At 39.7% G+C, this 12,063-nt stretch overlaps 1 long non-coding RNA gene across 1 annotated transcript; it reads left to right on the top strand.

The window, feature by feature from the left end:
- The first annotated feature begins 4,688 nt into the window (after window positions 1-4,688).
- On the top strand, window positions 4,689-11,342 carry LOC137889828 (uncharacterized). The gene is made up of 4 exons (XR_011105243.1): window positions 4,689-4,767; window positions 5,215-9,041; window positions 9,996-10,112; window positions 10,368-11,342. It is a non-coding gene; the product is annotated as an uncharacterized lncRNA (long non-coding RNA).
- Window positions 11,343-12,063: the final 721 nt, after the last annotated feature.

The raw sequence follows: 12,063 nt of genomic DNA, 5'->3' as shown, positions 1-12,063 counted from the left end.
GAGCATTGGATTTGTGAATGTAGCCAACGAGGACTCTGCACACTATGAAAGAATCTTTTGTGCAGCTGTAAGTTTAAATATTCCATATAGCTGTCAGCAAGAGTGATCAGTTTCATATCAAAAACAATATGGAGAGAAGAAAAGATTATTGATCGACACAAAGCATGTTGATTTTAGGGGAATATCTTAATAATGATAGTATTTGTAATTTGAAATATGTGTTTTTGTTGCACAGACACAGCCTTTATTCCTAAACATGTACCGGGAATTTAACCATTAAAAACATACAAGTTTACTGCGTTGGCAATGAGGTGTTGTCTCACAGCGCCATATAGATTGAACTGGAGCAGACACAAAAGCTGTAAAATGACAATGAAAGGATCAAGAAAGATTGTTTGTGAGTTGTTTGAATGAAGCATTGATGGCATTTCAATACACTATATACGTTACATTACAGTCTATAACATTACATGGGATTAGAGGGATTTCATTCTCTGCTCAAACTGTAGAAAAGAGTAGATTATACAGAAAAACACATATTGGCCTCTCATTTGCCAAACTGGGTTTTCTACCACTTAAAAAGGTCGCTTTTAGAGAATGATCCATTTCCTTATTTAGGTTAGAATAACCACCGAGATTAGCAAACCTAATTATAACCTAATTATAATTGTATTGGGTCCTCTTTGAATTGAGGGATGCATGCATTTTTAATGTGGTGTACCTGGGTGCCTTTGTTTCACACGTTGTTAGGCAGCCTTATGTTTCCCTATTTATAATAGTGAAATATACTTATGCAAGTACTGTAATTAAGTAAAAAATGTGTGATACTTATCCTACTTAACTCAACTAGCCTAATCTCATTTCATGCTGTGTTCTACTTAAATATAGTGCTTTTCACCTGACAGTTACATATACTAGTTATTTTGTAGATTGAAAGTCCTGCACACAAAGGCGTCTTTTCTGGGCTTTTTCGACTGTATCTTGGAACTAAAGTCGAATTTAATAAGCTCACCGAAGTGCATGCACTAATAAAATTGATGCAGGTCAAATTTAACAGTTAAGTGAGTCAAGCACACAAGTCTGCACTCTTTCACATACTAATTAAAATAAGTCTGATCAAATAGGTGAAAACACCTGTATGCTTGTGTCATGGGTGCATGGCTTTAAGATAAAACATTGTAAAGAAGTAAACCACGTACTAATATTTAACGTCGTTAAAATGTTCTCCACCCGACCGGATGCAATGCATCAGTAAAAATGAATACAGACTGCTGGCGGTAGCTCGTGCTGTCAGTTACTTGTTGTACTCGCTGCTGATGCATCCGTACATTTTGCTGAGTAACTTGTACTTGAGTATGTAACAATGTGGTGTTATATGCAATCATTTTATTAGGCTACGCTTCAAATATCCTTTACCACCAGTGGATCTTTACGTGGTCGGTTTGGTTGTCGGTGGTCGCCATCTTGTGGTTAACAGGACATACTGCTTTCCTGCATTGACGCTGTCGACGTCGTCTCACGGTCAACAAGCACAGTGAGTCAGTAAGTTCAATTATTTTAATATGTCCAGCGGCCCTAAACACACATTTGCCTCATTTATGTTTCACTCTGTTAAAACATGAAACATGAGTCTGTTTCTCATAATCTGTGGTGCAGTCTAAATACTGCAGAGTTGACTTGGTGGATTTTGACATGACCCCCAAGTAGCTCGAGCACTGATACTGCAATGTTGTCGGTGACATTTGAGATGAGGAGAATAACGTTTTGTTATTGCACCTGATCAAATCTCACTATTGTCCTCGCAAGTGCGCAGAACTGCTCCTAACTGAACCAGAAGGCCACAATGTGGGACTAGACTAGTTCCTGGTATTGTAAAACGGACGATTAAAACATTTAGGAGCACCTTTGTTTCTGTGAGAAAGTAATCAAGTCTATGCATGGAAAGTATTCTTGGACGAATAGTGCAAGATATATATGCATTGACTCATTTAGAACTGATGCAGATTTGATTCAAACAGGGCCTTTTAACAGAAGTATAAACGTGTAGGATTACATTTTAACAGAAGATTAATGAAACAAGAGATAAGGAACATGTCCACATAATAAACTCATGCAAGAAGCAGGAGCTAAATGTATAATAGGCTAATGTGCAGGAAATAATTGATCATATCGAAAGAAAGAAAGTTAAGGGCATCATTTTTAATGTTGAAATACAAGGAAATCATTTCATTCATATTTTATATGAGATGAACACACTTTCCTCACTCCATTTAGCCCCAGATACTGCAGCACATTTCCTTTTCACAAACTACATTTCAATCAATGACTACTAACTAACCCGGAGAATGAGTGAATCTCTTTTTAAACATTTAATCACAAGTTCACTCTTTTGCACCTTAATGTCGTGTAATAGAAAACTTCTTTCCTTTCATTGTATCACATTGTTTTGAACTTTTTTCTAACTCTTAGCAGTTAAGCCCTTCTGCAAGTAGTCTACATCAACCTGTGTGGCATTCGTAAATAGCGAAACAGGCTGAATGCTTTTTAAACACTCCCCAAACATCAGAAAAAAGTAATCTTTGTCTACCGTTTGCTGTTTTTCTACCCTTTACTTTACCATAATTAAGACTTTGCACCCCTGTCTGACACATAAGATGCCACCAACTAAGGATGCTTGGTAACAGGACCATACACAAACTCGCCTCTGTTTAAACGTCATGTCACTGAGCTGCTGCTGAATGTGTCTGTTTACTGGGCTTTGTTTAATTGACGCTGAATTGCCGGGGCCGACATTGTAAACAATTAGGGTGAAATTATGTAGCTTAAGCCACTGTGAAGCAGCCCAAACAGATTCCAATCTTAACTCAGAGAACTGACTCATAAGAGCTTAATCCTGTTGATGGAAACAGAATCCCACCCGTGTCAAAACGGCCCGCTGCCCCAGGTGCAGAAGCCACACAGGCCCTGGCTTGTCTGCCTTTATCACAGCTGATGAATTGAGAGGGCTCTTGGGCACACAGCCCAGCCTGTGGTTTGGCTAATTAGAGGGTCTGTTTTCTCATAAATATCTATAGTGATGAAAATTAGGCAAATAAAGGCCGTAGTCACAGCCTGTGAAAGAGTGAGATGTAAATTGTGAATGTAGAGTGACAATATGAAGGATAATCTGGCCGATCCGTGTCTTTAAAATGTAAGAATTGGGCTACCCAGATTTCATCATTTTGAAGTGCTGTGATATGGCTTAACATGCTGTCAAATTGAGACTTTTATTGTGAAGAATCTTCCAAGTTCACCACTTTTCATGTAGCTAATTTACAAAACAGCACCGTCAACGATCAGTAGAATATACTGAGGATTTTTTTTTCTAAATGGGATGCCTTCATTGTTTATCAATACCTTCAACTGACTCTGTAGGCATCTGTTAAGTACAGTTTAACAGTTGATAATGAGATCAGGACTGATAGGTTATCTTTGTATCTTTTAGGGTCATTGACATTTTGACAGCAGAGATGCCCCCATAATCACATTGTCTTTGCTAAGTCTTACTGATAGCTGTAAACAAAGGCTCAAGACCTTCTCAGATAAGCCATCCTCCCTAATTGTAGATTTCACATTCAAGCAGAAAGTAAGCCTTTTACTTTAGCCTGACATCTGTGCCATAATTTCAGCAACCCAAGTGTCTCCCATTGCTTACCAGAATGCTCATTTCTTAAATTTAAAGTTGAATTGTGATAAAGTAAATGTAGGCTACATATCCGAAAGACAGATCAACTTAAGATTGCACCTATCAATTGCAAAGCAGACACGGGAGAAAAAGACCACAAATATAGCAAGACAAGAAGTCAAAACATGTAGGACCGTACAGTAAAAAAAAGAGCTTCAGGTCATCCGGGCCATAATCCATTATTTAACAACTGCTAAATATTTACAGTGTCTTATTGTCGTAGATGACAGCTTAGTGACATACCAATATTTACAGTTGCAGACCAGATAGTTTACTATCAGAAATTCATGAGCCATAACGAGTCTATATTATAATCTATAAATATGCAAATCTAATTTTTATTTAAAAAGTTTAAGTGCTAGACAAGACATCTCCTCTTTCACAGAGATCTATTTTCACGTAAGTGAACTAGAGGCTTTCATTGCTCGTAAAAGTAGAAACACTTTTAATGTTCTCTCAAATTAAGTTAATATGATTTTACTAAAGGTTCTTTTGTCTGTCATTTAGGTGGGTCACATGAGTCGATGTGATGCAGCTCCAGTCTCATCCCCTAAGCGTTCTGGCCTCCTGCAGTGTCTGGAAACATTCAGATCCACTATCACTCACCCCATGACATCACAGCAGTGAGGTATCAGCTGACTGACACACACTTCACATGACACCCCCCCCCCCTCCCACATCTGCTGGGAGGGGATGATTGAATCAGCAGATATAGAATTAATAAATCTATATCTGCTGAATGATCTAGATCAGCTACATTACAGCTATGTGTTCCAACTCAAACAGTAGTAACATCTAAAATACTGCGTATCCAATGAGCAGTTTGCTAGTGGAAAGTCTATTTAAAGTTCTGAAACTTTATGCCTCTGTTGAAGATGGCTGCAGTAAGAACGTTGCGTCTATTACGCGATCAGAAGCGCCGCTCTATATTTATCAAATCACATGGTGCTCACCAGAGGACACACAACATGGTGCTGCTGATACTCCAGACCTTCCTAGACCTTCACCTCCTGTAGACCAGGGTCACAGCTAAAGCAGGACAGGTAGGAAACCTGCATGGATGAACAAGTACATGTGCAGACAGTTAGAATTAAAGAGAAAAGTAGTTTTTGTTGTCATGCTTCCAATACTTACATTTTATTTAACTGATCATTTTTTCAGTTAACTAGCTAGTTTTAAGTACTTGAAAAGATTTATATTATATCAGATTAGATTATATCATTTTGCTAGAAATTATACAAGTTATATTATTATAATATTGGAATAATTGTGCTGCAAAACCTGCTTAAAATTATAAACCAGCATGCTTGTTTTTTTATTCCACAATGGCTTTTAAAGAGGTTGTGACAGCTCAGTTTTTTTGTATTCTTGCCTGCATTATGTTTCTTGAGCATTTATTCTGAACAGATCTATAAAATCATACCTAAATAAACTATTTTTGTTACCAGTGATTACGTTTGAAGTAGTGCTCTTTTGATTGATTTTTGCAGGTTATATTGCAAAGTCAAAATGGAGGACTTTGAATACAGCGTGGAGATCTGTGACCGGGACTGGGAATGCTTCTTTGCGGAGTGTGAAGAGTGTAACCTGCTTCCCCCTTCATTAGCAGGTGTGGATGACTCTGGGATGAGTGACATTGATGACACGGGGTCCATTCTTGCTAAGAGGCTTCAGAAAGTCGACCAAACAGCAGGCCTTTTAGAGGCTGACCGCCCCATCGATGGCCCCCCAGACTGCGAGGGCTCCCCTGTGGAGCATTACCTCAGCGAACACGCTGTCGGTGGAATGGAGAGCGTGCTCTCTGGCAGCGAGGAGGATATACACCTGCAGTCTGTCAATATGTTCTTTGAAAGGCTGAAAAATCTCACAGAGGCTGAGAAACTTACTGAGCCAAGCCAAGCGAGGGATGGAAAAAACAGAGAGGCAATACAGGAGAAGGAGCGGTTTAGTGATGGGAAACAAGCCAGCAGCAGTTCTTGGCCAAAAAATATCCCCAAATTAAACTCTCTGTCTGCCAGCGGTGAAACAGCAATTGGCAAAGAGACCACAGAGCCCGTCGACGCCATCAGCAACATAAACACAATGAAAAAAGACGTGCTTGGCTCCAAGATTTCCCCCGAACTTGCAGCCAGTAGCTTCGTGCTCCAGACTAACAAATCAACAAACCCAGAAACGAGGTTATTCGCCAGAGAGGAGGCCTGCACAGAAACCAGAGTAAATGAGGAAACACAGCTGAATCAGTCTCATGACTCACCGGAGGGGGTTGTCTGCTCAGAAACAACACCTCACACTGACAGTGTGACAACAGTGGAAACGTGCACACCCCTGGATGATGTTTATCAGGAAGAGTTGTTGACAAGTCAGTTAATTGTCTCTAAAAAGTGTAGCACTGATTCATCGAGTAATCTAGAAATAGTGACACATGTTAAAAGGAAGGGAGACCAAAGCGCGCATGTTTTACAGTTGGACACAACGCGCACCAACAAAACTGCGAGCCAACAATCGTCTCCATCTGCCTCTAGCAAACGAAGGAGAAGGAAAAAGAGACGACTAAGTGTTGAGCCAGCTGACGGTGTGCATGGATGTGAAAGGCAGGTTTCAGTCAAGCAGAGTGATTCAGAAGAAGAACAGTATGCATGGAGAGGAGGATCAGGTCTGTGTTTATCTGAGGATATTAATTCATCTTATTTAAACGAACCACAAAAAAAAAGTATTTCATCTTTAACTAGTTATTCAGCCACCAGCAATCTCCCAGTGAATATATCTCTTAAGGAGATCGAAGTAGATTATCTTGCTCACTACAATCAATGCCAATATTTACCAGAGCGCATCGTAAGAAAGGGAAGGTGTAAAGCAACAGACTCGGCTGAAAATAGTGCAACTAACGATAGGTCGGTAAACCCCTCGAGTCAACTCGATGACAGTGCAATGTCTGCACCAAACAACAGCGGTAATGTGGCAACAAATTTGCAGCCAAATAGCAAATTACATGTCGTAGAATCAAGTGGGTGGCCAGTTTCAATTACTGACGGTGTAACCGGTAAATCATACCTGGCCACAGAAACAGCACACTGTGGAAGAAAGGACACTTGTGCAGGAACTCTCCAGCAGTCTGACAAAATTAATCATTCTGTCATTTGTTGTGAAGACGAACAATATCCAGAATATTGTACAGCAGAGGTCAAATCAATAAGTATTTTATCAAGCGCAAAGTCAAATGATCCCGCAGTGGAAGTCAGCCAAAATGACAAACTAGCCGCTGCTAAGTCGGTCCTGGCTGTGGAGGCTGGAAATTCCGGCAGAGACGAGCACATACTGTGTCAAAGAGAAGCTGAGCCCCAACAACAGTTGGGAATTGACTGTCAAGACACAGACAAATATAGATCTACACTGGAAAGGACTCTCTTTCCTATGTCTTTAAGCAGTTCTGATGACACAAAACCCAAGGAATTCAAAACTAGAGCCTGTCCGTTCTTAAAGATTTCCAGTCAAGTAGGCTTTGCTAAATCAACATCAGATACCAGCAAGGCATTGCCTGATAAACACTTTCTGGCTAAAGGTTCCACCAGTTTTGATATAGATAATAAAGCACAGCAAACAGAACGTCCACTGGTGCCTCACACATTATCCAAACTTTGCGCAGCATCACAAATAATGGCTTTTAAAAGTGGGAATCCGCTTCTGTCTGGCAAAATCATAGTCAAAAGTCAGAGAGAAACCAAGACGTCCATGTCTGAAGACTTCCCAACAAGTCCTTCAGATATTACACCAGTATCATCCTGCTGCACTCTGGACACAGAATCTGTCACGTCAATTTCGAATGAAAATATCACAGACATGTCAAGAAGTTCTTGTTTATCTGTCAATCAAAAGGACCATGGAGATCAACGAGAAACAACATCACTAATGCTGGCAAACCACCAGGAAGAAGATGGCACATCTGAATACAAAAGCCAGTCTGTATCAAATGACTCAAATGACTTAGTGGTCAAAGCAGAAGATGTCATCACAGCATCTAAAGCAGAATGTGAATCTCAAAAGGCACCAGATTCAAAGCATTCAGTGTTTGCTATGTCTTCTTTTTGGAGAGAGATGGAGATGCTGACAATAAATGATATTCTGGGTTTACGAATGATCAGTAAAGCTGCTCCACCCAGCTCCCTTCCACCTTTACAGGAAAGTGAGGAGACCAGCATGTTTGCTGTGACGGATTCAAGCTTTTTTACTCAACTGGATGAGTCCCAATCTGAACAAACTAATGAAAACACACCTGGCGATCCTAATTCTATAGAAACAAGTTCAGGTTCTGTCATAGCAGCCAACTCTTCCTCTTTAAGCAGTGTCATGTGGGAGAGTCTAGGCGCTGATATTCGGCCTGAGAATATGACGTTGACATCTGTTGGGGACATTTCTAAACCGGTTCCCTTTGAAGGAGCTCAAACATGCCTGAGAAAGATTTCTAAAAATGTAAGCGTGCATAATCTACATGCCCTGAAATCTGAGTCTTTGAGATACACAAGGAAAGTCCAAACTTTACAAACCTTAGACGAGGGAGGATTACAAAAAGTAGAGTATTTCACTGATGGACACATGCCTAAGCAAGAAAAAGACATGGACTCTTTAGCTTCATTATCGATGGACAGCTACAGAATATCCCTCACAGATATATTTCAGTATCTCTTCAGTGGAAAGCAATCAGTTCCCAGCCAACCGGCCCCAGATAACATAACCACCTGCTACACTGATGGAAATTCTGTCCCTGAAACTTATGACCATTTCTTCTCTGAGTTTGATACAGAAAGCTTCTTCTACCCTCTCATCCCTACAGAAGATCAGACCAAAGACGAGCCGGTTCCTATCTTTTCCTGTTCTCGCTCAGCTAACAGATATCTACAGTTCCCTGAGGCTTATGATCACTTCTTTGCATCCTCTTCTTCTGATGAGTCCTCTGTGGAATCTGATGAAGAAGAAGGTGGTCCTGTGAGGGTGGTGTCAAGGTTTAACCATGCAGCAAGCGCATCTCCGATTTCTACAGACATATATGAGAATTTCTTCACAGACAGTGACCTCAGACAGAATTTTTTTTGGAAAACCACACTCTCCTTCAGGAATATTCGTTTAACCGGATCTACAGTCCAGAAGCAGACTCTCTCAAACCCTCTACCTCGTGTACCTGTGAGGCAAAGTGACAGATCCCTTGGAAGGTCAGTTCATCCTCTAAATGCTCTGGGAAAGCAAGACGGGATGTTTCCTGATCCACTTTTGTACCAGCAGGCTTTCAGACACGAGGACTTACAGACGGCTGTTTCGAATCCAAGTAAGTCCAGTTTCACACAATGAACACAATGATGTGTCATTAAACAACAGAATTAAGGTTTAATGTATGCTTTTACAGTCATTGAAATAATTGAAATAATAGTTTCACATCAAAGTGAAACTACTAACCACAAATCACAATCTTTGTGAAACCTGGGAGGCTGCCGGTCTATCACAAAGCTGACACAGATAGCTCTCACTCTTTAGTTGAATACACATATACCTTTTAAAAAGTTTTAAAATCAAAACCTGTACATATTTCACTGCTGGATTTAAAAATAGTGTGTCTTAATAGTAATCTATCCTACCTCTGTCAGTTAAGCTCTTTGTGTTTTCCTCACACATGGACATTTGTAATGTAGGATATGTTCTCCACTCAGTCAGCTGGGACGGACTCTCTTACCTCAGCTGTCAGGCACGTGGTGGTGAAAACCTAGAGGAGGGGTTGTACGTGATAACTTGACTTCATTAAATGAGTGTCCTCTCAAAGCTCCCACTAGAGCGCTATAGTTTGTTTGGCTGTGAAGGAAATTGAAAATGCCTTTTAATACATTTTGTTTGTGTAAATCCTTCTTCTTAAACTTTCCCTGAGCTGTAATTAAGACAATAACTTACAAGCTACTAATATACCACCTGATGTTCAGCAGTTTCCAGTTAGGATCATCTTCAAGGCCACTCGAGTCATAATTTTAAATATCAGTAGCATCAAGCAGCCTTGTATGTTTGCATAACAGTAATCTGTGCAGAGGCTGGGAGATGACCGGGTCACAGTGTGACTGAACAGGAAGCGCCAACATGATATTGGGGGCTTGTGCTCAGCTGTTGGTGTGTTAGTGCCAATTATAAAACCCTTGATCTCTCACTGGATCACTCTGTGGATAGTTTTTGTCATTTTATGTGACACATTTAAGGATTTAATATGTTTTTTTATGATACTCTGTCACTGTCGTTGAAGGGTTGGATGCCTCCCTTCTGCCTCTCAGACAGTCAGACATGTGTCTGGTTTGTATTGCATTTGCGTCGTGGGTACTGAAGACTGCAAACCCACACGTTGGAGACACCTGGAAGGCTGGTATGTGTATGCAGTATTAATGTACTTTAAAAAGCAAGATTTTATGTTTTTATGTAAAGATTTTTTTACTTTGAATTTCATATTGAAATCAGTTTATTTCATTTTTTTAAGGACTGGTATTGATATTCTGAAAATGTGTTTACCAATAAATATTGAGGTCAAATTAATAAAGCACTGAAATAAAAGTGAACTTTATGCGAATAGATGAATTCAATGTTGCGCGATGACTCACTTTTAATATCAATTCTCACACAGTTCTGCTGGCGAATGTAAGTGCTCTGTCAGCCATCCGATACCTGCGTAAATACGTCAAGATGGAGGCAGAAGCCAGTGAGAAGAACATGAATTACACCACCCCGTCTGATTCTTGATGTCTCCGCCTCGAATTACGTCACGCTTAAAGTGAAACATTCTTCCTTGAACACCTGATACAAGCCAGTGCAGGACCTCAGTCCGTCATGGAATTTGTGAAGTGTTTGATATGCTGCTACATGTTTGCTTTACGTATTTGCACTATAATTGCTTTAGAAATCTTAAGTTTTATTGATCTTTCCACTGAATGGACATGGAAAAGGGTTTCAGTTTATGGCAGTTTTTTTTGGTTCTTGCTAGATTAATTTGGCTGACATTTTGATCTTTAACTTTTGCTCTGGTTTATGCTCTGGTTCATGCACTTATGACTTCTGGTGACTAGTAGTTCTTTTGATTACCAATGTTGAATTCACTAAGTCGCTTTGAATAAAAGTGTCTGCTAAATGACTGTAATGTAATGTAATGTAATGAAAGCATTCATATGAAATATGAAATGACCAAAGACACACCCTGATAAAAGTATATAATCGTTTGAGGGATTGTATTTTGTGCCAGTATCAGTTTTATATATATATTTATGAAGGCCATTTTGTTGCTGATAGATGACTCTTAAGTATTCTGTCGTATAGGTCGCTCTGTGAGATGTTGCTGTCTTTCAGTTTGGCTATAGTAAACAATGTCTCTGTGGTAGATGCAGTCTAGTTTTTTCAAAAGTACTCAGGCCTGAATGTGAAACGTTTTAACACTAGAGGGCAACGTAAGGCCACATAAGATGCTGGACAGTCACAGCTGAGAGAGCTGCAATATTTAATGCATGTAAATGTTATGATTTCTTTAGTCCATGTTGAAGAAATGGATTATCACAGAGAAAGTGGTTGTCCTCTGTTTATGTGAGAAATAAAATGCCTAAATTGGAAACTGGACTTTATTTATGGAACGCGTCTAAACAAGCAATCGGCAATCGTGGTGACTTTTTTTTGATAAGCAACGGGGTCACTACAATGTGCGTATTCAACACCATTGCAAGGTATTCATAGGAGATCCTGTCCCTTTCAAGAATCATACACAATCTTCTCCAGCAGGTGGCAACGTTGAGCCATAAAATATAAAGTGTCCTGCGGCTCATGAAGCTGTTAGATTATTCTAACAGCACAAACACTAAGCGGATTAGAGTTTGAAAAACAGCGCTTCGTTATGCATTTCAAAATATCACTGATACACTTGGGGCGTGGGGTCTCTACTGTACTTTGTATGTCCAAATATAGTCTTGAGTAACTCAGATTTAAATATCAGACCTGAAAAGCAAACAATATACTTAAGTACTGAATTTATATGCAAATACATTTTTTTTTAATTTGAAGGCATATATTCTGTGTTACCAAACAGTTGCATATTTACACATCCAGCTACACTACACTTTATTCTGTTTTTGGTCTCTACAATCTCCCGAATAAGTCAAATGAAATAAAATACTATATCTGGCTCTTAAGCTGCTAAATTCTCCACTATGTTTACCAGCTGGTGGCAAACTGTGCCTGCTTGTTATCTGGTGCTGAGCAGGTAGTGTACAGGACATGTAGAGTTTGCTCTGCTGCTGCAGAGCTTCACATTCAGGTATTAAATCTGTAGGTTCATCACT

The sequence above is a fragment of the Cebidichthys violaceus genome, unplaced genomic scaffold (assembly GCF_023349555.1).
Source record: "Cebidichthys violaceus isolate CVI_PGR_0920_01 unplaced genomic scaffold, fCebVio1.0.p SCAF_6, whole genome shotgun sequence".
Classification (NCBI taxonomy): domain Eukaryota; kingdom Metazoa; phylum Chordata; class Actinopteri; order Perciformes; family Stichaeidae; genus Cebidichthys; species Cebidichthys violaceus.
The sequence above is the reverse complement of the archived record's forward strand: the minus strand, read 5'-3'. Positions and strand labels throughout refer to the sequence as shown.